Source organism: Notamacropus eugenii, chromosome 4, assembly GCF_028372415.1.
Source record: "Notamacropus eugenii isolate mMacEug1 chromosome 4, mMacEug1.pri_v2, whole genome shotgun sequence".
Lineage (NCBI taxonomy): Eukaryota > Metazoa > Chordata > Mammalia > Diprotodontia > Macropodidae > Notamacropus > Notamacropus eugenii.
The window spans coordinates 279,240,716-279,268,586 of NC_092875.1; the positions used below are offsets into that span (position 1 = coordinate 279,240,716).

The 27,871-nt window shown below is 36.2% G+C and overlaps 1 protein-coding gene across 2 annotated transcripts in view; it reads right to left on the reverse strand.

The window, feature by feature from the left end:
- The window catches only part of CA8 (carbonic anhydrase 8), a 244,345-nt gene that overhangs the window by 85,999 nt on the left and 130,475 nt on the right, over nt 1-27,871 (reverse strand). Inside the window, exon 9 of one of the 2 annotated variants that reach the window (XM_072604655.1) lies at nt 4,645-5,101. The exons of the other annotated variant lie outside the window; for it this stretch is intronic. The gene's annotated coding sequence lies outside the window, so the exon portion shown is untranslated. Of the gene's footprint in view, nt 1-4,644; nt 5,102-27,871 lie in introns of those variants that run through there. 2 annotated transcript variants of the gene reach the window in all.

Sequence of the window (27,871 nt, forward strand, 5' to 3'; positions counted from 1 at the left end):
TCTTTGAATTATTTTCATTGCTCATTAAGTACGGGCTTCTTAAGAACCACCTTTCTATAATAACTGATAACAGTGGCCTGATCCTGAAATACTATTGCAATCACCTCCTTTTCCATAAACAAACTCATGTGATTCAGTCATTTGTTTAATTTTTTTTGTCTGTGTATTCTGCTTGAGTTTGTGTGGGTGCCCACAGAGTGCTACAGTGATTTTGGCTGTGATATCAAGTGAGACTTGTTAATGAACTGGTTCCTATCCTGCGCACCTAGGATAAGAGAATTTCCATGAAATGCACAATGTTTTCTTAGGATCATAGATTTAGAACAGGAAGGAACTTTAGAGGTGATCTGGTCCAATACTCTTATTTTAAAAATGAAGAATGTGGAGTCCAGAGATATTTAATATCTTTTACAAGGGCATTCAGTCAATATAGAAAATTTTGGGGTGGGAAAAGAGATGTCCAAATGTGGCACATTCATTTAAGGTGCTACACTCTTTCTATAGTAGATGAAGCAGAAGGAAAAGGACATTATGCAGGCTAATGTAGCTGCCCAATGACTCATTTTAGAAAGACATTCTTACTCTCAAAATATCTTAAAGGAAAGTTATTAGACATGACTGCCATTTCAAGGAGTCACATTTGGTACTAGTCTCATGCTATGATAAGATTAGAAGTTTCCTGCAATTTATAAAATTTTATGTGACTAAGAGAAAATCTCTTCTTTTTAATGTACTGACTTTGATCTGCATGTAAAAAAAAAAATCCCTTTGGACCAGATTCTAATGTAATTCCACAAAAAAATTCCCATTGAGGCCAAATGAAATCCAGTCTAACTCTAAAGCAATTAAAGCTTATCAAAGGAATTATCCTGTAGAGTTATTCTGGGAATGCACCAGGCCCAATGGAACTAATGCAGGCAGATCAGGGCCTTCGTGGCATCTCTAGGAATTTTCTTCTTGAGTTTTGTTCAATAACTAAAACTCTACAGGGTTCCAGTGTGGGGGAGAGGGGGACTTGTGTTTTGAAAGAACTTAGCTTGAAGAGATTCATTCCATCTTCAACAATAGAAATACAATCACCTCATTTCCAAATAAGCGATCATATACAAAATAGGAGAGTTAAAGATTTTTTAAAAATTCTTATAATGTGAGCTTAGGCCTAGGTCAGGAGAACTCCAATTTAAAGAGCAATTTCTTTTTTCTTAAAAAGGTTGGCACTCAAACAATGTTTGAAGGGTCACATCTGATAACCTCACTGCCTTCCTCAGTCAGCTTAGCCAATTCTGACTGTGTGCACAAAGTAACACAGGAAACTACTAAAAACAGAGGAAGAGAACATGGGAAAAGGAAATTACATTCTCTGTGTGCGTATTTTTATGGGTGACATGACATCACTTTCCCTGTCACACCTCATACTTTTCACAATATAGTACAATTCAAGAGATATATTTTATTTATATGCTTATATAGAATAAATGGCGTTCACATTCCATCATAAAGTCAATATTTGCTGTCCTAATATTACCACTACCCATAAAGTTGTATGAGATGGAGAGAAGGGAAAGAAATACACCTTTTCTAGTCTTCTATAGATGCACATGGCGATCTGCGGAAGTAAGAAATATTTACAATTTAAACAATAATAGTGTGAGTAACAATTTCTAACTAATATGTCAAGAGTAATTTTTTTCATTCCCAGAATACAGTATAAGGCTTTGCATCATGCATGATCTGAGAAGCATATACTTTACAGAATATCACTTTTTATGACTTGTTCAATGTAGAGACAGTCAAACTTATTTTTGTACTGTTAAAATGAATGTCCATGAAATAAAAGAAAAAGTTCTCAGGGATAACTTGGAGGCTATTTTCTCTCTGTAGTAATGAATCAGTCCATATTAATCATTAGCTAAATTATCTTTTTCCTAGAAGAGAAATAAAATTACCAACACTACTAATGAAATAAGAGTTATGTTCTATATATTTTCATTTTGAGAAGTACTTTTTTTCAATACAGTCTAAGACTAAGACCCAATAAGCAAACAAAATCACATCTGATTTAATTTCAACAGAAATGATCTTACTAGTACAAGAGAAACCCAAAATTAGGTGAGTTTCACTTCCAAATACAGCAATGCCTCCATTAACAAATGAATTTGAGGAAGTTTCATTATAATGAATGTTAAATACATCTTTAAGATAAAAATCTTCATAAATCTTGCAAAGCAAAATTGTCTATATTAACAACTACAAGACAAAAATACCTCAGTGCATGCAAAGCATTTGTCATGTTCATTGGAAGATAAACATGGTACATTTTATGTAAAACTGTGAACTCTTCAATGTTTCTCTTTTAGAACGTTAGTCCTCCCGCTCCGCTTTTTTCCCCTGAGTTGGCACCTTCCAAATTTTGGGCATCTAATGCCATCCTGCTTACTTTACCCTCACATTGTATGAAAACTGGGGAGGATTTGATATTTAAATTTTTTTGGCTGACTTACATCTTAAGTAAAACTTCATACCAAAAAATTACCTTGACAGGATATTTGCTTTTTTAAAGAGTTTCTGGCATAATCAAGAAGGGTGAAAGAAGATGGCAGAGGGCGAAAGCAACCTGAACTCATTTTATTTGGCTGGCATGAAAGCAAATCTGTATTAATTCTTTCAAGAAGATTTTTGTGTTTGAAGTACAGGCAAAAGGAATTGGATGGGAAGGGCTACCAGAGAGTATAATCCATAACCTCCTCTCCCCACTCCTCAAACTCATCTCAGTTGAATGTAAGCTCTTTTGAAAGCAACTTTCATTTAACTTTGTATTCCCAGAACATAGCACAATCTTTTGCACAGTATAGATGATTAACAAGAGTTTGTTGGGGTGTTAAATTAGCTCAAGACTAGAAGTTGCTGTGAGTAAAGAGAGCTGTTTTCCTTTATCTTCTTAAAGAAAATGAAAGTTGCTTTGCCTTGACACCAATTTGGTGGCAAACTCCCTCCCTGCAGACTTTTTTCCCATGTCGCCTTTCTTGATTGGACAAAGCTCAGCCCCCTTACTTTCCAATACACACACACACACACACACACACACACACACACACACACACACACATACACACACACCATCCCACACTACAACAGACCACTCTCCTACCCAGTCCTCACCTCTAAGAATTTCAGGTACAAATTTTATTCTTTCTGGAATATTCACCATCATCTTAATAATTTTTGTTTGCATCATTATCCCCCTTGTATCACATCCTGAAATACATCACTTTTTTAAACTATATCTGTGATTTTATGGGTTTAGAGAATTCTAAGTGAGGTGCTTCTTCTACCAGTACAGGTTGACACCTTCTCTGTAACTTAAAGAGTGCGGGTCTCACTGTTTGTCTGTCAGCCAATAGATATTTACCAGTACATTCTATCTGTCAGGCATTGTGCTAAGTGCTGGGGGTTTCAACAGAGACAAAAAGAAAACAAAACCTATCCATGCTCTAGAGAAGCTCACAGTCTAAAGGGGTGAGGGAATGGCAGGGGTAATATACAAAAAATGTTTATGTTGGATAAATTGAGAGGAATTTCAGAGGGTAAGCATTAAAATTAAGGAGGACTGAGAAAGGCTTCCTGAAGAAAGTGAAACTTTAGACTGAGACTTGAAGGAGGCCAGGTCAGCTAGGAGACAGACCAGGGTCATTGGATAGCAGAGTACATAGAGGGGAGTAATGGGTAAGAAGGTTGGAAATATTGGAACGAACCATAAAGCAAGCATGTAGCAGATATATGAGATGAAATGTTAGGTCAACTCTCTATTTGATACACCATGCTGCCCACTAAAATGAATTTTTATATCTCTATTAGAATTTCTATCTTTAGTTTTGATATTTAGAACAAAGGTGTAAAATCTTTGGAATTTATTCCATTTATTACTCCATATCACTCTGAGCATAAGGGCTAAAAAAAGTCCATTGTCATTTTGTGCCATAAATTCACACCAAAGCAAGAGGATGCTACTATGATCTTACTTTGTTTTACTAATTTTAACTATTGTTTATTAAAATTGCAAGTGTTCTGACTTTTTAAAACTGCTGTGCTCTGCCATGTGAGGACTTTAATATGGTCCATGTAAACTGGAACCATAAGTATGCTTATTTTAAAAGTGAAACCCATTTAAGGAAATTTAAAGTCTTAGAAATAAAGCCAGGATAATTAAATTAGTGCATGTGTTAAATTTCTTCTGTTATTCATGGAAATGAATACACATACACTTTGAAATGCCTAGTATCACCTATAAAGTACTCCAAAAATCTGAGTACTTTTTTTTAAAATCATTCTCTTTTACAATCTGTCTGGCCTCTCTATTCTATTTATCTGCTCATCTGTAGAACATTATATAGCTTCTAGTACCTCAAGCAGATGTGATCTTCTTAAAACATAAGAAATATACACATGTATATTCTATCAGGTTTATAATTATCAAAACATTTTCCATATGCTGTATGTACAAGCTAAGACTCCCAGGTGTTTGCACTCCATGAGAATTATATTTAGATATACTTTTGGTAGAGGTATAGAAATGGAGAGAGAAAGCTAGGCATAATCTTTTTTTCTATACTATGCTTTTATACATTTTGAAGTTATATGCTCCCCTTGACTGAAACATTTATTTTATTATCAATAATTACACTGTTCACTGAGTGAATAGGATTTTCAGTTACAGTCAGGAAATGAAGAATTACTAATGTTGGGGGTTGATTTTTCCCAACTGTCTACAAAACTGATACATGCTACACATTCACATTTACAAGAAACCAGAAAAACTAGTATCATTCATGTTGCACGCAACTATAAAACACTGTAATGCAAAAATAGGAATACTTAGAGAACATTAACAGCAGTGACTTGAGAGTATAACATGGTTCCTTTCAACGTATAGTCATTTCTAGAATTTCACTGGATTGTGTGGACACAGCAACTGTCACAGCTGTCTATCAAGAAGGAATTAGATGAAGGCAGACAATGCAGGCTTTGTGAATAAACTGAAGCAGCGCCTCCACAGTTTCCATTTCTCATCCAAGGGCACTGTGGGACCATTGTCTCCCCCTCCCTGCAAAAAGAATAGGACAATTATATTACAGAAATTCCTCCACAGCAGGTCTGAAAGTCTGTTTATGTCCAAATAGGAAGACAGTAAAAATGAAAAGTAGAAGTTTCATGACAGCAAAAGAAAGAAATTTCAAAAAATACTTGATGCTCAGACATTATATCTGTAGAATTTCCCCACCCAATTCAACAGAAATGTATTTACATGTAAGATGATTCACTGGAATTTTGATGGCTGTCAGCCATGGCTCAGAACTGCAACTCTAGACTCACATGGACCTTATTTAATACAAAAGACTCTTCATTAATACCTCAATAAAGGCTCAGTCCCCACCAAGGGCACAGTCTCAGAAAACATTTGACCTTAACTTGTTTCTAGTTCTCCACTGGGGGGCTCTTCAGTTCCCCTAAAAACATTAGAGTACTAGTAATCATTTAAACATAGAGTAGATTTATTATATGACATGCAAAGAACAGGAAAGAAACTCTCATCCAAGCCTACAAATTATAATCCATCTTTCTGAGTTCCACTTTTTCTTCCCCCATTCTGCCTAGAGGTTCAGTCATACTTCTCACAAAACTCGCAGTGTTGGCAGATGAAGTCCCAGTAGCACTGCTCAGAATAAAGACCTTGGTTAAAAGCAATGTATGGACCTCACCACTCACCTGCTTCCCTCAGGAATCTGCTCTCTTCCACTTCTGCTACTGTTAGGCTGGTTCCTGGCTAACACCGCCATCTCTCAGTATAGTTTCACAGTAATCACATAGGTCCTAAATCAGACCAGAATCTCCTTGGACTTTGTTTGCCAGCCTCTGGCTCTGAGCAGCTGCCAGCTCCCATCTCTACTAGCCATGCAAGCAGGAAGACCCTTCAATTCCTCTTTCATATGTTCCAGTCCATTCCCATACCTCTCAGTATTATACAAAACAGTTACCCAGATCTTTATGGTCTTGGTCCTACCTCCAGCATTACAGGAAATGTCTGCCAAAAATCTTTTCATATATTTACCTACACTGAATTTCAATATCTAACATTATTAAAATTTAAAAATTTAAAAATAATTATATCATAGAATCTCTAAATCAGGAGGAACTTCAAAAACATCTACTCCTGTCCAGATCTGAATAGGTCTCCATGCAACGTCACCAATAAACAATCATTCAGCCTCTATTTAAAGTCTGCCAATGATGGGTAATTTACCACTTCCCAAACTAACCCATTCCACTTCCTAACAGCTCTCATCACTGTCATATATTTCTCTACATAGAGCTAAAAATCTACCTCTGTAACTTTTTTCCTATTTCTTGGCCCAAGAAAAATAATCTTATTCCTCTTCAACGTATAGCACTTCAAGTGCTCAAAAATAAAGCTTTTCCCCCAATATATGCTCTTATCTCTAGGTGAAGCATTTCTACTTCCAATTCATTGAACATTTATTGTGCACCTATGTAAGACTGTGCTAAGCTCTAAGAATGCAATTAATAAAAACAGACAGTCCTTGCACTCAAGGAGTTTATAGTCTAAAAGAGAAACAAGAAAGGGTTGAGGGGACAGGGACTACAAGGGGCTCCTGGCACAGGAAATATTGTGTTCCATGGAGTTGAAACCAGGCAGAAAAGCAGATGCAAAGTGCAGCAAGCTTAAAGACCAGTTTCTACTCTCTATAAAGGAAGGAATTAGGAGGAGTTTAGTACTTCCTTCCTCTTGAGAGGAAGCTGAGGGTATGGTACAGCAATCAAGGCTTGAATTAACAGTATAGGGATGAGATTAGAAGGGAAGGGCTTATCCTGGGAGGCTTGGAGTGGGGCATCTTGCTTTGTGGTGTCCCAAAATAAAATATGATATTCCAGATGATTTGAGTGGAGCAGAATATCAAGTCTTTCACCTCTGTCATTATAGATACCACATTTCTCCTATCATCTTGCAAGATTACAATGCTTTTGGCTGCTATATGACACCACTGATCACTACTAAATTTGTACTATTGTATAAATTTATAATGTACATGTATATAATAATGTACTAATTTAATACATGAAAAACCTCAGTCTTTTGGTTTGATGAATTTCCCTCATCTTGTCCTTGAATAAATGTGTATGTGTGTGTGTGTGTGTGTGTGTGTGTGTGGTTGTGTGGGGGGGTTGTGTTTGTCAGTTGTGTCTGCGTGTTTAAACCTATATAAGACTTCAAATTTGCCATTTCATGTAGCACTTCAAAGATCTATCATTTTATCACTCTATTGTTACTGATCATAACTCCCTTGTGACTTAATAGAAGGTCTCTGAGATCTACTGTAGCTGAAAACCTCATCATCCAGCTTTCAAACTGATGAGTGTAGAAGTTATTCTGAATTAGGCTGGTCCTAAGACACCTGACTTATCATTTCATATTGAGACAATGCTTGTAATTTATATTTATCCTGATTTGAGTTTATTTGTAGCCCTAAACTAGAATGAAATTGACAAGCCAGCATATGGACTAAATTCATGCCTTGAGTTAACCAACCACTGTTGTTTGGGAAAAAGTTTTCTGAAAAATAACAATACATTATAGTTGGTGTAAGATAGAACAACCATATGAATAACTGATAGAAATTTACTATTCCATTACTAAAAGTAAAAAATTATAAAGCCTTACTATTCCACATCCACCAATTAATTATCTTCCAAAATGCAATGATTAAAAATTTCTAAGTGCATCTTATTAGATTAAACAATAAAACATTTTATATTAAATTAATGTATTTCACTGTCCCTGAAAGGGATCACATAGCCATTTTTCAAACAATCCAATATAATCTCAACAGTAAAAATCAAATAATGCATTATGGTATGGTAGAAAGAACACTGAATTTAATATCAAAGGAACTTAGTTCAAACTTTCTCCATCCTATATGTAGGATGTAAGTCATTTAAATTCTCTGAGCCTCATTTTTCTCACCTATAAAATAATGAGATTAGACTAGAGGATCTCTAACCTCAGTTTTTGTGTATAGATTAATATAACTAAATTAACTATGGTCTGTTCTAACTGGTCAGATGCACTATTATTTAAGTTGGGTTTTTTTCTTAATACCACTTCATTAATTCAGAGGTCACCTATCAGCTAATGATAAACAAGAGACTGGGAATTAACAAAAAGGTTCCAAGGTAACAAAGCCAAAATCAACTCATCGATTAATCAACAAGCATTTATTAAGTGTGTATTATATGCAGGGCACTGAGATTCATGCTTGGGACAGGACAAAAAAAAATAGTCCCTGCTTTCAAAGAGCTTACACTAAACTTTGGGAAATAACATTTATGAATATGTATATATAAATATGTATGTACATACATACATGTGTGTATAACATGTGTGTATATATACATATACATATACGCTAACTAATTTCAGGAAGGAAGCACTAGTGACTGAGAGGGAAAGAGTGGGAACAGATGTAATATACAAACTTTTAAGGAACATAGAAATTGTAAAGGATGAATATGGAGAAAGTGTGCATTACAGGCAAGGGAGATAATGAAAATCAATTGCAAAATCATGGAGGCAGGAAATGAAATGGTATATGTAAGGAACAGTGAGAATAGTTTTCTTGGACTATAGAGTGGGCAAAGGGGAGTATTGGTTATGTAACAAGCATGAAATGGTAGCTTCTATTGTGAAAATATCTCTTCAAAATTACACCCTTACAAAGTTATTTTAAAGGAGGCAGAATTAGCAAGATTTGGCAAATGATTGCATATAATTATTAATGCAAAATGAAGGAAAGAGATAAGTTGAAGACAACACTGAGTTTGCCAACCCGATTGACTGGGGAAATGGTAGCATCCTTGTGAGAAACAGGGAAATTCAGAAAAGAGGTAAGTTTGAGGGAAAGGATGGAACAATAAGTTCCTTGCTCCAGGTAAGAGACTAAAAGTGAACATATAGATCTAGGAGTCATCAACATAGATATGATAACTGGCCAAACCCAAGATAGTTTATATTTGGGAGATAGTACACTTACTCCCCTCATGTGCTTCATCCCCACATCTTATGTTCCTCTTGTGCATTCAGTACAACTGCCTCCAAATATCACCCCAATGATCAGTAACCAAGATGCTGTCCTGGGGTCTATACTACACACTTCTCCCAAATCATCACTGGTACCATAGTAGTATTCTATCCCACCCACAACTGAATTTGCTCATAGGCAAAGTTTTAATTATATGTACCCCTGCTAAGTAACCAAAATGGATCAATCAATCAGCATTATTTAAGCTCTTAGGTTTTATTTGGCGTTAAAGTGCATGCATTTGAGTCATAGGAGAGCTCCTGGAGCCTTTACTGTTCAAGAAAAAATAAATTTTTGGTTTTCTGGTTTCCCAGCGTACAACACAATTATCACAGTGACCTAGAAGACCAAAGAGGCTGATTGTTAGACATGGATGGGCCCAGCAAGAGAAAAAAAGAAGTGACAGCCATCAGCTTGATAGGGAAGAATATAAAAATCAATAAAAAGAAAATCCAGGGTATCAAAGAGGATATTATTTACAATAGGCATCATAGGCCCTCCAGACGTCAAAAGCCCCTTGGGTCTTCACTGCAATATTGGAAATTTTAATAAACTGAATGTTTCTAATGATGAGCTGAGTCATCAAGAAAATGTGAATTTATACCTACTAAATTGGGTTTTAAAAGGTAAGCAATTTTAGCATATTTTTAAAAAGGTTTCCATCAGCAGTGATTGTCAAAAAGAAAATCCTGAATGCTTAAAGAGGCAAAACTTCAATTATACGTAGAATTCACTTATGTAGGATATCTCACACCAGATAAACAAAGCTATATATAACATCATTTTTAATTAAATGGCATTATATAAATAACTATTATATGCCTCTCCCAGACATCAAAACACACTTTGCTTATGTGTGTCATGTATTATTTTATACCAATAGTTGTTTTCATATGCCATATTCCTACTCTAAGCTGTAAACTCCTTGTGGGAAAAGATCCTGTCTTACATAAATTTTGTATCTTTCCCAGTATCTAGCACAGTGCTACATATGTATTATGTACCTGATAAATATTCAATCATTCAGAACACTAATAAGTAATCATGTAACAATTACTAATATTACCACACATCTAAAGGTTTATTGAAAACATTCATCATGGGGGCAGAGCCAAGATGGCAGAGTAACAACACGGACATTTTAGAGCACTCCTGTCAAGCCCAGTCAAACACCTGTAAGAAATGGATCTAAACAAATTCTGCAGCTGCAGAACCCACAGAATGACCAAATGAAGCAAATCTCCAGCCCAAGACAATCCAGAAGGTCAACAGGAAGTCTCTATCACTCCATGCTTGGAGCAGAACACAGTCCAGTGTGGGTCGTGAATGTACAGAGTAGACCTGAGCAGGCCTTGGGGGGACTGAATCTCTCACACCTGTGGTGGTTTCCAGACTTCAGAACCCCAAAACACTGAGGACAAATTAGAAGGTCAGTGGAAAAAGCCTGTGGGACCAGTGTGGGAGAGAGGAGTGGTCCAGCCCCAAAGAAGCTAAGGGGGAGGAGGTGGAGGAATCTGAGACAGTCACAGCAGCAGCTGGGGCAGAGATAGCCACTGTTTCTGAAGCTCTAAGCCCACAGATTGTGGGGGAATTGAGCAACTGACAGTATACCCCCCCCCACCTCCACTGGAAGTTGAGAACTACCTTGAGTAAGAGCTCAAAAGTCAAGTAAATGACTGAGAAAATGAGCAAAAACCAGAAAAACAGAATCAGGCTATAGAATCTTAGTTTGGTGACAAGGAAAGACCAAAGCATGCAAACAGAAAAAAACAAAGTCAAAGTTCCTTCATCAAAAGTCTCCAAGAAAAATATGAATTGGTCTCAGGTCATGGAAGGGCTCAAAAAGGATTTTGAAAATCAAGTAAGAGAGGTGGAAGAAAAATTGGGAAAAGAAATGAGAATGATGAAAGAAAATCATGAAAAATAAGTCAACTGCTTGCTAAAGGAGACCCAAAAAATATTAAAGAAAATAACACCTTTAAAAATAGATTTACCCAAATGGCAAAAGAGATCCAAAAAGCCAATGAGAAGAATGCCCCAAAAAGCAGAATTAGCCAGATGGAAAAAGAGATCCAAAAGCTCACTGAGGAAAATAATTTCTTAAAGATTAAAATAGAGCAGATAGAAGTTAATGACTTTATGAAAAATCAAGAAATTATAAAACAAAAACAAGGGAATAAAAAAATAGAAGACAATCTGAAATATCTCATTGGAAAAACAACTGACCTGGAAAATAGATCCAGGAGAGACAATTTAAAAATTATGGGACTACCTGAAAGCCATGATTAAAAAAAGAGCCTAGACATCATCTTGCATGAAATTATCAAGGAAAAATGTCCTGATATTCTAGAACCGAAGGGTAAAATAAATATCAAAAGAAACCACTGATCACCTCCTGAAAGAGATCCAAAAAGAAAAACTCCTAGGAATATTGTAGCCAAATTCCAGAGTTCCCAAGTCAAGGAGCCAAAAAGAAACAATTTGAGTACTGTGGAAATATAATCAGGATAACACAAGATGTAACAGCTTCTACATTAAAGAATCAAAGGGCTTGGAATATGATATTCCAGAAGTCAAAGGAACTAGAATTAAAACCAAGAATCACCTACCCAGCAAAACTGAGTATAATACTTCAGGGAAAAAAATGGTCATTCAATGAAATAGAGGACTTTCAAGAATTCTTAATGAAAAGACCAGAGCTGAATAGAAAATTTGACTTTCAAACACAAGAATCAAGGGAAGCATGAAAAGGGAAACAGGAAAGAGAAATCATAAGGGACTTACTAAAGTTGAACTGTTTACATTCCTACATAGAAAGATAATATTTGCAACTCTTCAGACTTTTCTTAGTATTTGGCTAGTTGGAGGAATTATATACATATAGACAGAGAGCACAGGGTGAGTTGAATAGGAAGGGATGAGATCTAAAAAAATAAAATGAAGGGGTGAGAGAGGAATATATTGGGAGGAGAAAAGGAGAAATGGAATGGGGCAAATTTTTTCTCATCAAAGAGGCTAGAAAAAGCTTTTTCAATGGAGGGGAAAAGGGGGTAGTGAGAGGGAAAAAGTGAAGCTTACTCTCATCACATTTGGCTTAAGAAATTAATAACATGCACACTCAACTTGATATGAAAATCTATTTTACACTACAAGAAAGAAGGGGAAAAGGGGAGATGTGGGGTGAGGGGCAATGATAGAAGGGAGGGCAAATGAGAGGAGGGAGTAATTCGAAGTCAACACTTTTGGGGAGGGACAAAGTCAAAAGAGAGAACTGAGTAAATGGGGGGCAGGATAGGATGGAGGGAAATATAGTTAGTTTTTCACAACATGACTTTTATGGAAGTCTCTTGCATAACTACGAATGTATAACCAATATTAAATTACTTGCCCTCTCAGTGGGGATGGTTGGTGAGGGATGAAGGGAGAGAAGTTGGAACTCAAAGTTTTAAAAATGAACATTAAAAATTGTTTTTGCATGCAAGTGGGAAATAAGAAATACAAGTAATAAGTTATTGAAATCTATCTTGCCCTACCAGAAAATAGGGGAGATGGGGATAAGGGAAGGGAAAGGTGTGATAGAAGGGAGGGCAGACAGGGGGAAGGGGTAATCAGAATGTACAGTGTCTTGCAGTGGGGAGAGGGGAGAGATGGGGAGAAAACTTGGAACTTAAAATCTTGTGGAAATGAATTTTGAAAACTAAAACTAAATTTTAAAAATGAAAGAAAAGAAAACATTCATCACAATACCACAGCAGGTTAGGTTCACAGTGCAAGAATTATTAGGATTTTAAAGATGAAGAAACTGAGGCTCATACTGATTTAGTGATTTATCCACAGTTGCACTCAGTAAAAGTTAGAGCCAGGATTTAATATGAAGTTTCCAAACATCAAATTCAGTGTCCTTTCCAATAAGTGAAGGTTAATTTTCCCATCAAATCTGACTTTAAAAAAATTTAAACTAGTTCTCATAATGAAAGATCATAACTTCAAACATTTATTTTGTTGACTCCAGATAAAGCACAAATAGACCTTTGAAGGAATAAAGGTTTCTTTGGGAGATTCATCTTTCATTTAGGACCAATTAGATAATCTTTCCACTTATTCTTTTGCAGATTTTAAACATTAATGAACATCAAAGGACAAGATGAAAAAGCTAAGATAATTAGCATACATTGAGAAACATCAGTCTAACCCTAGATATGTATTTTTATGTGCATCTGTGATAAATTTTGATCTGCATAAACTATATAAAAGACAAATTTCTAGTGGTTTAAATATTAAGAATTCATTCCTAATTATATGGTACTTTGAGGCCAAAAAGAAGAGAGAATATTTTCTACCTACGTATTGGATACATATCATGTATAACTCAACTGTGTCCCAAAGGTATATTATGTTGGATATTTAATATTCACCATTAAATTGTAAAGGAACGAAAAGCCATTGTATTCTAGATTGATGGCAAGATGAAGACTTCCTTTTAAGATAATTATCAAACAAATCTTTGATAAATAATAGAACCCAAAAAACTCAAACAGCAACAAAAACAAAGGACAAGTATTCAGACAGCTCTGATCTTCTGAAGGTTGCTACTTTATAAAGCTGGGTTTGGAACCAGAAAGATTCATCCTCACAAGTTCAAATCTACCCTCACACACTTACTGGTCATATGACCCCGGGCAAGTCACTTAACCCTGTTTGACTTAATTCCTAACTTGTAAAATGAGCTGGAGAAGGAAATGGCAAATTACTCCCGTGAAGAAAATATCAAATGCAGTTCCAGAGAGTAGGATACAACTTAAAAAGGACTTATGAACAACAACAAAAAGTTATTACTTAATATTTGTCAAATACCCCCATGTAGGACATATGGTTGAAGACTCAGTATATATGTGCTGAAAAACAAAATTAATCCCAATTAATACTAGTATAGAATTCACATTAGGGTGCCAATCATTTGGCTACATTGATAACATTTTCATCTAGGAAAACACTCTCCAATGCTAAAAAGAGATCTCATCTTCAAATCCCGGCATTCTGGTGATCATGTCAGTTATGGTTGTCTGAATTATCTGATACTACCTGCGTTCATTGTAGGTGCTAGATAACTAGATGACTGAATAAACCCCCCCACTCAAACACTTTAGCAGAACTTGGAAGGCAGTTTCTCAGCATTAAATAAAAGCTATATTGATCCCAGTATCCAGCACCTACCACAATGTCTTACCCATGGTTGGCAAATACTATGTGTTTGTTTAACTAAATTTTCAATAATGGCATTATATGCTGCATTTTCTTTTTCTGATATTCCACATATTCAAGCAGCTAGTGCTTCAGTATAGTGGTAGACCTATAGCCAGGAAGCCCTGAGTTCAAATATAGACTAGATATTTTTCTAGTTGTGTGACCTTGGGCAAATGATTTAACCTCGGTCTTCCTCAGTTTCCTTATCTGGAAATGTGGGTAATAAGAGCATCCACATTCTAGTATTGTTGTGAAGATAATATAATATTTGTAAGGCATTTGCAAGCTTTCACTTGCTATATAAATGCTGGCTATTGTGTTTGTTATCACCCAGCGCAGTGTCTTATATGTGGCAGGCATTCAATAAACATTTGTTGAATAAATTAAGCAAACTTATAGCATCTCATGTCAGATTCTCCCAGGTACAAAAATTCTTGTGTGTAGAATAAGCCCACCAAATCAGTATTTTAAGAACTCAGAAGTGAATAGATTCATCCGGCCTCTCCTAAATACAAAAATATCTAATAAGAAAATTCAAATAACCAGAAATGGTGTTACAGTACTATATATTGATCATGGATTCACAGTTGTGACCTTGAGGCACTACAAAATTCTGAAATGCCTTCTAAACCATCCATGAAAGATTCACTTATTTCAGGAGTTTTAAGCTTCAAATTATCTTTTGTGAAGAGTCCCTTGGGGCAGGTTGTAAATGAACTCTCCATAGGAGGATTTCCTCAAATGCTAAAGTCAGAGGTCACCAAGTAAAATAAAAGCACATGTACACACACTGGTCTGACTTCTCTATTGTCTCTGAATGTCACAGAACTGACCCAACTTCAAGAAATATTGGGATCAGTTCCAGAGCTCTGCAGATTAAGGCAGGAAAGTTGAATTTTGTAAAAAGTCCAATGTTTCTGTGAAAATGCTAAAAGGCAAGAGTTCAAAAGCAAAGTCATATAGAAATGGTCTCATCCCTTCCTCTCATCATTTCTTTCCTTCTTCCTCTAATATGGGTTATATTGTTACTTTTTAGGAAAATGTTCATCTTTTTCATCAAATTAAAAAATATTAGTACCTTTATTATTCCTTCCTAAAAATTCTAGGATGGCTAGTAAACTGAATAAAACGTTGGACACAGCATTAAGAAGATTAAGGTTTCAATCTTGTTTCAGATGCCTTCTAGTTGTATGACCTTGAGCAAGTCCCAAAGTCTCAAGTTCCTTTTCTGCAAAATAGAAATAATAATAGCACCTAATTTACAGGATTTTGTGAAAATCAAATAAGAATTAAATATTAAATAAACCATTTTGAAAACTTTAGGGCTATATAAATGCCAGCTCTAATTTTAAAAAGGAGGAAGAGGAGGGCAATGATGAGTGCAATGATTTTGCATGGGTTGTTCTGCCCCTCTATTCTGAGGATGAGGTCTGCTACATCTTACTCCCACCCCTAGGATTCTCTGGTATCCTGAGGTGGGTTAGGAATTCTATCTTTTCTGTCATTAGCTTGGTCCTCGACAAATTGTTCTCCCCCTTTTAGGAGCTTAATGACAAGAACCCCAATTCAATTTAACCAGTTAATATCAGATTGGTTTTTAGAAAGAGATATTTACTTCAAAGATGTGTTCGTCCTTTGTTGCTGAAGAAGACCATGCCATCAGAGAAATAATGACATGACATACACTTGACTTTGTTTTGAGTGAGGGAGGGCTGTGCAGGTCACCAGCCTCACTTCTCCTCCACAGCCATCTGAATGCAGTGACCTTTGGTCAGGATGACCAAAGATGACCCAGGATGAGGTAATTGGGGTTAAGTGACTTGCCCAAAGTCACACAGCTAGTGAGCGTCAAGTGTCTGAGGTGAGATTTGAACTCAGATCCTCCTGACTCCTGCACTGGTGCTCTATCCACTGCACCACCTAGCTGCCCCTTACTTCAAAGATATAGAAAGAACAAACATATAAACATTTTCCCCAATACCTCAGGGGCATAATTAGGAGACTGGATTTACAGCTTAACTCCATTTTTACATAGCATTAGTCCCATCCAATTCAAATCCAAAGCCCCACCAGAACAACATGCCAGGGTTTTCTTGGCTGGCTGGATCACCTGGCCTGAATTCCTCAACTCCTATATTCCCATGTTTTAAGTTCTGGAGTCAGAAACTCTACTCCTTACACCAAGAACTAAAAAAGATAATGAAAAAAGCCAAAACTCCAGGTCCATTTCTTAGGACTACATAACTGAAGGGAGGAGGATGGTGGTCCTCAGTAATCCCCTACCCCCTTACCACAATGTACCACCAACTATGAGTGGAGTCTTTATTCTCCAGTGAAAAAGTCCATGCTGTGTTCAGTCAGGGAGCTTTAATGACAAAGTTCCAGCTATACAACCAATAGATAAAGGCTACTCCCCAACATATGATAGGCTAACACAGCATGTTCACATATGCACCAGTTGTCTTATTTTGAATAGATTATACAAATATATTTGAATATATATATATATATATACAGCATACATATAAATTATGAGAGGCAATATAACATAAAAATCAAAAAAACATTTATTAAGCACAACTGGGGTCCATGGAGAGAAGTAATGCATGAAAAGGCCAGAGAGGAAGGAAAGGGCCAGGTGGTACAGAATTTTAAATACTAAACAGTGTTTATATTTGACAGGAGAGGCCATAGGGAGTCACTGTAGTGGAATTAGTTGATCTGAGGGGTATCAGACCTGTATTTTAAGGAAACCATTTTTCTAGTTCTGTGGACGACAGATTGAAGCAGGGAAGAGATTTGAGGTGGGGAGATTCAAAAGGAGGCTATTGCAGTAGGCAGTGAGAAGTGGCAAGGGCCTGAACTTGTGCAGGCTGTGTTAGAGGATTCAGAAAGAAGTATGACAGAGATGTTGGGCAGGGAGAAACAAGATTTGGCAAATAATTGATTGGGTAGGAGTAAGTGTGAAAGGGGTAACACCAAGATTATGAATATGTTATTGGAATGGATAATGGGTGTCCTTGATCATAAAAGGGAAATAAGGAAGAGTGCAGAATTTGAGGGAGGAGCAATAGAATCATGTTTTGGATGAGTTGAATTTGAGATTTTGATCTTGAAGTCAGAAAGACCTGGGTTCAGCTTCTGCATCAGATACATACTGGCTTTGTGACTTTAACCAAGTCACTAAATCTCTCAGTTCCTGCGGACCAGTCTTTCAGATTATAATTTGCAGAACAGAAGCTGATTTGCACTTTGACAGAGAGAAGCGGAGGAGAGAAAGAGAGAGAGAGAGAGAGAGGGAGGGAGGGAGGGAGGGAGGGAGGGAGGGAGACAGAGACAGAGAGACAGACAGAGACAGAGACAGACACAGAGACACAGAGACAGACACAGAGACAGAGACACAGAGAAACCCATTAATGGATAGCAATAGGAATGATAACCTAGAGCAAACTAATAGACTTGGGAGCACTGAAAAATTGCTTCTATATTCTAGTTTCTATACCACCATAGGGATGTGATAGAGATTGAATTAGTTGTAGCAAAATACATTTCAGTGTCTGAACCCACTTTAGAAAGATAGGACTGCTTTAAATATAATGGATGAGCATTCTGTAAAATTAGAAGTCTATAATTAAATAAATCAAATGGAACTTCTGTGAGCCCTGCTGTCATTGTTAAAGAGACAAGACACACAACAGCACTATATATTTATAAGCTAATACTTTGCACATAACAGGCACTTACTCCAAATGCTCCATCATCACAGAGAGGTAGGTATTCCCTCCTATAACGCAGATCGAACCTGCACCTTTCATCCATGATCTAAAAATTCACCATTGGCATCCACGCAGTACAGTGGGCTACTACATTAAATCTTCTTGACATTGGGAGGATATTCACATAGTTATATAGGTTGTCCTTTGGTTGGCCCTCATTCTTGCTATATGACCAAACTATCTTCCCTTGCAGAGTATGTGTTTTGGATGGCATCTTTTGGATGGCATCTATCCTTCCTTGTTTGAGGTCCGTTTCAACCTGCTCACGCTCACCTTGCACCACTCCATTGCCCTCAATTTCCATTCTTTGGAGACTGTAGTATTCTATGACTTGCAGTTACATGATATCGCTGAAAGGATGTATTCATTTTAAGAAGATAGGCTTTGGTTTCAGGAAGAAGGATGAGGTATTTAAAGAATAATGCAATCTCCCAAAAGCAATCCAACTTTCTCTCTTCACTTCATTCTGTTTAATTCAAAGCCCTTCTCATTTCATCTGCAGTTTATCTAAGATGTGTGTATATATACATGTACATATATATATACAAACACACATGTAGATATGTAATATCCAGCTCAGACCTTTTCAGTATATATTTGATCAAGTCCAGCTGCTTTTCTTATCTTTGATTTCTATAAGATCACTTCCACTTTCTCAAAAAGCACATCCAGCATGGTGATGTTGGAGTTCAAATGTAGTTAGATCTATTGTCCTTTATGGTGAAAATATTATAAAAATCTTTACAAATCATTTTCACTTCTTTTTTCTTTGCTTTCATCCTAACAATTCATCTATAAATGCTTTGCTAATTTGGGTTTCTTCCCAAGCTTTCTTTCAGCATGATTTTCTTGTCACTATTTCTCATTATTTTATGAGGTGACACCATTCATAATCTTCCACCCTCCTTCATAAAATTTTACATTCTACTTGTCAAGCAGGGCAAGATATTTACTGATCAATGTGATTTTAAGCTCTTTTCCTCATTGTGCCAATTGATTTAAACTGGTTAAACTTCTGTTTGTTTTTATTTATTGATTAGTCATTTTTCAGTCATGTCCAATTCTTCATGACCCCATGTAGGGTTTTCTTGGCAAACGTAGTGGAGTGATTTGCCATTTCCATATCCAGCTCATTTTATAGATGAGGAAACTGAGGCAAACAGGGTTAAGTGACTTGTCCAAGTCTGGGCAGTGTGTGAGGCTGGATTTGAACTTAGGTCTTCCTGACTCTAGGTCCTGCACCCTATTCACTGTACCACCTAAGTGTCCGTTGCTTTAAGTGAGACATGTATGACACATTTCATACTGATTTCCTTCTCAATGGATGTGGGAACAGCTGGAAATCAATTTAATTCTTTATGATTTTTTTTTGCTATTCACCTTGTCCAGCACCTTTCAGATTCTCTTAGCAGAACATATTCATGATGCGTAGGTGTGAGGCTCCTGTTTGTTTGGGCAGTCAGCGAGCGAACTAACCAGGAGTGTCTGTCCTGGACCCTCCTTTCTTTCCCCTCTATACTATATCCATCAGCAATTATGGATTCAAATGTCAGCTCTATGCTGATGATTCCCAAGACTGCTTATCCAACTCAAGCCTCTCCTCTGGCTATTACGCATCTTGAACTGGATGTTCTATAGACATCTTAAATTCAATATGTCTGAAATGGAATTCATTAACTTTTCCCTCAAACCCTCCCCTCTGCCTAACTTCCCTATTACTGTTTAGGGTACCACCATTCTCCCAGTCACCCAGGCTTGCAACCTGGATCATTCTTGACTCCTTATTCTCTCTGTCACTCTCCATATCCAATCTGTTGCCGAGTCCTGTTGGCTCTGCCTCTGTTATATTTCCCCCGCCCCTTCTCTGGCATTGCCACCACTGGGATACAGACCATCATCAACTCACAGGGGCCTATTGAGAAAGCCTGTTGATTGGCTTCCTCATCTCAAATTTTCATCCTCCACTACTCAGCTATCAAGCTAATCTTCCTTAAAACTCAGGGCTAAGTCACTCCTCCCCTTCCACCATTAAATAAACTATAGTAATAGCACCCTATCACCTCCAAGATCAAGTATGAAATCCTGTATTTGGCATTCAAAACTCTTCATAATCTGGTTCCTTCCTACTTTTCCAATCTTCTTATACTTTTTATGCTCTCTATACTTCCCCTATGTGCATTCTCTGTGGTCCAATTGCTGTGCCTTGCACTGCACACACCATGTCTTTATTCTAGGTATTTTCACTGACTGTTCCCCAAGCCTGAAATTTTCTCCCTTCTCTGCACTGTTATTATGCATAGATTTTTGTTACTATGATGGATTTGGCTTTCTGATTTCTGAATAAAAGTTTTGGCTCTCTCTTCCATGTGTAGAGTTTGTGGTATTCGTGATTCAGAATTGTGCCAGGATAGTCATGCATGCTGTGGGCACTGTGAATATCACGTTGACACTACACACCTCATAATGTTAGTACCTTCCCTCTATTGATTTATTTTGTGTGTAATTTCTTCTAACTACTTGTTTGTTTGTTGCTTATTTTGTTTTCTTTTGCTTTCTTTGTATCCCCAGTACTTAGCACAGTGCCTGACACATGAAAGTCAATTAATAAATGCTTATTTTTAATAAATGCTTAGCTCTCTTTGTGGTGACAAAGAACTAGAAATTGTAGGGATGCCTATCAATTGGGGAAAGGCTGAACAAGTTGTGTATATGATTGTGATGGAATACTATTGTGCTATAAGAAATGGGGAGCTTAATGATCTTAGAAAAACAGGGATAGAATGGTAGGAAATAATGAAAGTGAAAAGAGCAGAGCCAAGAGAAACATTGTATACAGTAACAACAATATTGTTTTAAGAACAACTTTGAGTAAATCATTTTGACTATTATAAATACTCAAATTAATTACAAAGGACTGATGAAGGGAGATGCTATCTACATTTAGAGTAAGAATTGATAAATAGAAGTATGTACAGAATAGTTGTACAGATGGTAGTCATCTGTAGGGCAAGATGGAGTGAGAAAAAAGGGGGGGAAGTTACATGATAACTTTATTATGTATTTAAAATCAATAGCAAGTTCTATATAATAGATTTGCAGTCTCATGTACAATCATCTTTTTTTCTATTCTACTATGTTATGGAAATGCTTCTTTTATTTCTAAAGTTCAAAAAAAAATAAATGAAAAGAAAATAAATAAATAAATGCTTATTGACTGCTGGACTAATGTTAAATAGGGCCAATAATATCTGTAGGACTTACCCAACAGAGGTTTTGTAAGACTGAACAGAAACAGTTAAGGAAGCATTTTGTAAATTTTAAAGCACTATATGTATCAATTATTGTTCTCATGCTATTTGAATTGGGGATACATACGAATATAATCCAACTCTTTGCGCTACTGATTTAAAATGGTACTGAGCTCAAAATATGCAAAATTTTGCTAAATATTTTCTCATTTTAACCACTGTTGCCTTAGTAGACAAGAAGGGCTCATATTTCAGTATGGTAGCCTTAACGCAAAGGAAGAGCCTTTTTATAATCTTTGAGCTATTACTAAGAAACATATTTTTATTTAAATATTCAGCTCCTTTGCCATTTTGAACCTATTATGTTAATACAGTACTTGATTCTCCTTTTATGTATTAATCATATTCTAAAATGTATTAAGTTTTATTACCTCAGCAGAATTCTATATTCCTTGATTTGAAAGCCAAAATAATAGAGTGTTTTGCACACAGAAGATGCTTAATGTTTGGAGGAAAGGAGAAAGAGGTCAGGATTGTAGCTAGGAATTGTGGTGTCCCCAAAAAAATCAGGTGAGTGGCAGAGGTGAAGAGGAAGGGAACAAGATTTGGCATACCAGAGAGGGAGGTATCTCAAATGCCTTACCCTCAAAGCTGGGATAAGCAAGAGGATGGAATAAATAAGAGAAGGAAAGGTGAACTCTAGAATTTAGAACCTTAGGGGTGATTGTAAGAACAATCCAATCTTTGGGTTGGGTGAGAAAGTAGGGTTGTTGCAGGTTAGGATTGCAGGTGCCAGAATATGAAGTGCAGGTATGGCAAGTAATGGGACTATTGCAGAGAGAAAGAAAACACTCAAGATATAGGCACCCAGAGATCAAGGATTAGAAACTCTGCCCTATTTATTGCATACATGTAGAAAGGGAAAGGGGAGGGTAGGAGAAAAGGAAAGAGGGAAAGAAGAAATAAGTAGGAAGGGAATATTTTGATCAGAGGGCAAAGTTATATAAACCATTGTTATAGAAAGTAGTTAGCAAAGTCCATATTACCCTGCACAAAAGTATCATAAAACTTAAAATTGTGCTTTTAAGGTTCATTTGAGGTAAACCTGTGTTATGAAGCTTTGACACTTTCTCAATCTCAATTAGCACTAAACTAATTAACAAAACTGTTTTATGCACTACAGTGAATCACATTTTTCTTCTTCCTTGCCTAATCCCTTGTGTGTTGTAAGGGTGATTGAGTATCTAATTACTTCTTAATTGAATGCACATATTATACATTTTTCACTAGTTCAAGCTTAATGCTTTTGGTCTAGAAATCAAAGTCAATGAAATTAAGTTGAAATGGGATTTGGGCAACTATTGTAATGAGGAAAGGTTTGCATTAAGCCTAATTATAAGTAAATGTGGGTTTTCAATATTGTTTCCTATGAAAATATTTAAAATACAGAAATATGACATTAAGGACTAATTTAGAGTATTAATAACATTTTTATTCATGTTTACAACATTTTATTCTATATTATTGAGTTGAAACAATTATAATAATATGATGTGTATACCACCAATGAAGTCTGAATGGACATATACATCTGCCAAAAATTGTTTCCCCTTTCAGCATGTCATTGTAAGGAATCTAAGATTATATTAAAATAAGATAAGATGGAGAAGATATTAAATCAAGAAAAGTTTAAAATTAGGATTATAATCAATTACTTCATGAAAATCTTTTTTATTTGCTACAGGTTAGCTCAACTTCTCAATCTCTAAAATTCTATGCAAGCCAACACTTTTCATATTAATATTTTAAGAGAATTGTATTGTTTTAATATTGCACAGAATGTTTAAAAATTGGAAAGGTTTCAACCTGAGAGTACATTTTTTAGCAAAAATGTTTTTTAAAATTTGGGGGGTGGGGTTCACATAGAACAGTAATATCAAGCTCAAATAGAAATGAGGGCCACTAAACCATACAGAGGCATCCTTGCAGTTGTATATCAATCTAAAAAAACCATCACGATTGTGGTTGTGGAACAGCCTAGATAAATTTGAAAGGAATCACAACAAGGAGGATTTTTTTCTTATGTATAGTAATTGATAAAAATCAAATAGCAAAGATAATCAAATTTATTGAATCATGTTTGAATTATTATTTCAATCATTAAATTAAAACTTGAGAATTTGTGATATTCTGTGCAAGTATTTTCTAGTTTCATTAAAAGAACATTTGAAACTTTTCTGCTTTGTAGAAATCTGATTATCTTTACCAGTTTTTCTAGTTTTTATTTTAAAGCTAGATGATAAATAAAACCACCTTGGGAATTGTAAACACTTTGAGGACAGATGTTTAGGTTTTTTTTTTCATTTTTGCATCCCAGTTCCTATATACTGCATCTCATATGGTAGATACTTTAAATTTTGTTTGATTGAGTTAGAGCATTCCCTCAGATATCCCTGAGGCTCAGTTTCCTTGTCTGTAAAATTAGAGGTTTGAGCTCAATGGTATCTAAGGACCTCTCCAACTCTAAATCTATGAGCCTATGATCTTATAAACATTTCAACAGAGTGTATTCCAAGATATATATGAAGTGATTTATAGATGTGGATTTGATATATATCTTTGTCAGTCAACAAGCATTTATTAGAAACAGCTAGATGGTAAGGTGAATAGAATGCTGGATCTGGTGTCAGAAAACCTAACTTTAAGACCAGCTTTAGCACTAGCTACTTGTGTTACTCTGGGTAAACTACTTAACCTCTTTCTGCCTCAGTTTGCTTATCTATAAAGTGAAGATAAAAATAGTACCTATCTCCCAGGGTTATTGTGATAATAAAACGTAACTTTGTAAAGTGTTTTGAAACTTTTAAAGCATTATACAAATGCTACCTGTTGTTATTTATAAGCACTAACTGTTTTTGATACATTATACCCTCTGTCCCCATAACCTACAATGTATTTGTTCTCTGAGTTGGCTTTCATCCTTTCCATGTTTCCCTCTCATTTTCTATCATTTTGCTCTCTGTCAAAAGACTGGCTCAATTACCTTCCACCACCACATCAACTCATGTGGTCCTTCCAGTACTCCTACTCCATTTTGTTCCCATGGCCGAGAGGTCAGTTTGAAGTCTTGACATATGGCAAGGAGTAAAAGGGCTGTCTCCATTACTCATGCTTCAGCAATTAATAATCCTTCAGATCTGTTACTTCAGCAATACAGGTACTCCCTCTGACTTTAGTGAATGCATTCTCATCAATTAATGTGGATTTTGTCCATATCTTCCCATAATTCCTCCCAATATACTAGAAACTTCCTCCAAGTCTTTTGAAAGTGTGGAATGTAGAATATCAGGACATCCAACTGTTATTCTCCACAATACTGATAGGAATTTGACTAAGAGCATTTTAATAATTTCACTCTCAATTAGCATTTAAAAAGCACCTACAATGTGCCAGGCACTATGCTAAGCACTGGGGATACAAGGAAAATCAAGGATAGTCCCTTTTTCTCAAAGAGCTCACAGTCTACTGAGACAGACAACATGTAAACAACTATTTACAAACAAGTGATATGCAGGATAAATAGGAGATAACCAACAGAGGGAAGGCACATACAGTAAAGGGAATTGGGAAAGGCCTCTTGAAGGAGGTGAGAGATTTCAAAGAAACCGAGAGGTAGAGATGAGTAGGGAGAGAGCTCCAGGTGTGAGAGGCAGCCTGTGCAACTGATAAGTCAGGAGATTGAATGTCTACTGCACCATGAGTAAGGAGACCAGTGTCACTGAATCATGAGGTTAGGAGTACAGGAGAGACAGGGAGGGGCAGTAATGCATAAAAGAAGGGTAAGATGTAAAAAAATGAAAAGGCAGGTGAAACAGCAAGCACCCCAAAATACACAGGAGGGCTGCTGTACAGGTTTTTTGATCTGCTTTTCTAAAAGGAAAGGCAATTTTTGAGGGGTCAATAATCACTTTAATCAAGCACATGTATCATTCATCTAGTTCAAGGGAAAAAGTCAGCACCTTGAACTTCAGAGGAAATAAAAACAGAGAAACAAAGGTCAACCAACAGAGAGGGCTTCCAACTGTCTGACAGTTCAACAGACAGATCCAACTGTCTGACCATATGTACATTCATAGTTACCAGAGAGAGAGAAGTGCCAACATCTGGGTTTTCAAAACCAAGGGGCTCCTTCATGGCTGCCCAGAGTCTCATCTGGCCAAACACTTCCAATGAGTAAACCCCAAAGTAAAACCTCACTTCAGATTATTTATACACTTTTCAGAGCCAGAGGGCATCACAACCCTTGAGAACCAGTGCCTCATTAACAAAAGTGTGGGCCTTCCCATAAATCTCCCCTAATCAAACTCCCCTTAATGAGCAGGCTCATTAATAGGTGGGGAAGATTTTAATCTTATTAGCATCACAATAGGAGGGACCAAGACTATGAAGGGTTTTTTTTTTTAATTAATTTATTTATTTTTAGTTTTCAACATTCAGTTCCACAAGCTTTTGAGTTTTAAATTTTCTCTGCCTACCTCCCCTCACCCCTCCCCAATACAACATACAATCTGATATCAGCTCTACATATACATTTATATTAAACATATTTTCACATTAGTCATGTTGTAAAATTAGAACCAATAGGATGAACTGGGAGAAAGAAGAAACAAAACAAAAAAGAGAGCAAATAGTATGCTTCAATCTGCATTTAGCCACTGTAATTTCTCTAGATATGGACAGCATTTTCCATTGTGAGTCTTTTGGAATTGTCTTAGAACCTCGTATTGCTGAGAAGAGCTAAATCTATCAAAGTTAGTCATCACACAATGTGGCTGTAACTGTGTACAAGGTTCTCCTGGTTCAGCTCACCTCACTCAGTATTAGTTCATATAAATCTTTCCAGGTTTTTCTGAAGTCTGCATGCTCAACAATTTTTATAGCAGAACAGTATTCCATTACATTCATATACCACCACTTCAGCCATTCCCTAATTGATGGACATCCCTTCAATTTTCAATTCTTTGTCATCACAAAAAGACATGCTATAAATGTATTTGTACATGTGGGTCCTTTTCCCTTTTTTATGATCTCTTTGGGATACAGACCTAGAAGTTGTACTGCTGGGTCAAAGGGTATGTATGCAGTATTTTATAGCCATTTGGGCATAGTTTGAAATTGCAAACCAAAATGGTTGGATCAGTTCACAACTGTACCAACAATGCATTAGTGTTCCAATTTTCCCACATCTCCAGCATTTATAATTTTCCTGTTTTGTCATGTTAGCCAATTTGACAGGTGTGATGCACTACAGAGGTGTTTTGATTTGAATTTCTCTAATAGTGATTTAGGGCATTTGTTCATATGACTATAAATAGCTGTAATTTCTTCCTCTGAAAACTGCCTGTTCATATCCTTTGTTCATTTATCAACTGGGGAATGCCTATAAATTTGACTCAGTTCTCTATATATTTGAGAAATGAAGCCTTTGTCAGATTTCTGCTACCCTCCTAATCTCGGTTGCATTGGCTTTACTTGTGCAAAAACTTTTCAATTTAATGTAATCAAAATTATTCTTTTGTATTTCATAATGTTCTCTAGCTCTTGTTTGGTCATGGATTCTTCCATTCTCCATAATTCTGACAGATAAACTATTTCTTGCTCTCCCATTTTGCTTATAGTATCAGCCTTTATATCTAAATCATGTGCCTATTTGGACTTTATTTTAGTATACAGTGTAAGATATTGGTCTGTGCCCAGTATTTGCCATACTATTTTCCAGTTTTCCCAGCAATTTTTGTCAAATAGTGAGTTCTTAACCCAGAAGCTGGTGTTTTTTGTCTTATCAAACAGTAGATCACCATAGTCATTGACTACTGTGTCTTATGTACCTAACCTATTCCACTGATTCACCACTCTATTTCTTAACCAGTACCAAGTAGTTTTTCTGATTGCTGCTTTATAATACAACTTAAGATATGGAATGGCTAGGCCACCTTTCTTTACATTGTTTTCATTAATTCCCTTGATATTCTGAATCCTTGTTCTTCCAGATGAATTTTGTTATTATTTTTTCTAGTTCTATAAAATAATTGTTTGGTAATTTGATTGGTATGGCACTGAATAAGTTTTTAGATTCATTTAGGTAGAGTGAATTCAGCCTCTGCATTCAGCCTCTGTTCTTTCTCTAGATGTGGACAGCACTTTCCACCATAAGCCTTTTGGAAGTGTCTTAGAATTTTGCATTGCTGAGAAGAGCTAAGTCTATCAAAGTTAGTCATCACACAACGTGACTGTAACTGTGTACAAGGTTCTCCTGGTTTGGCTCATCTCATTCAGTATCAGTTCATACATTTCATATAAATCTTTAGATAAAAAGGCTGTAAAATGAATTTACATTCATTTAGGTAGAATTATCATTTTTTTATATTAGTTTGGCCTACCCATGAGCAAT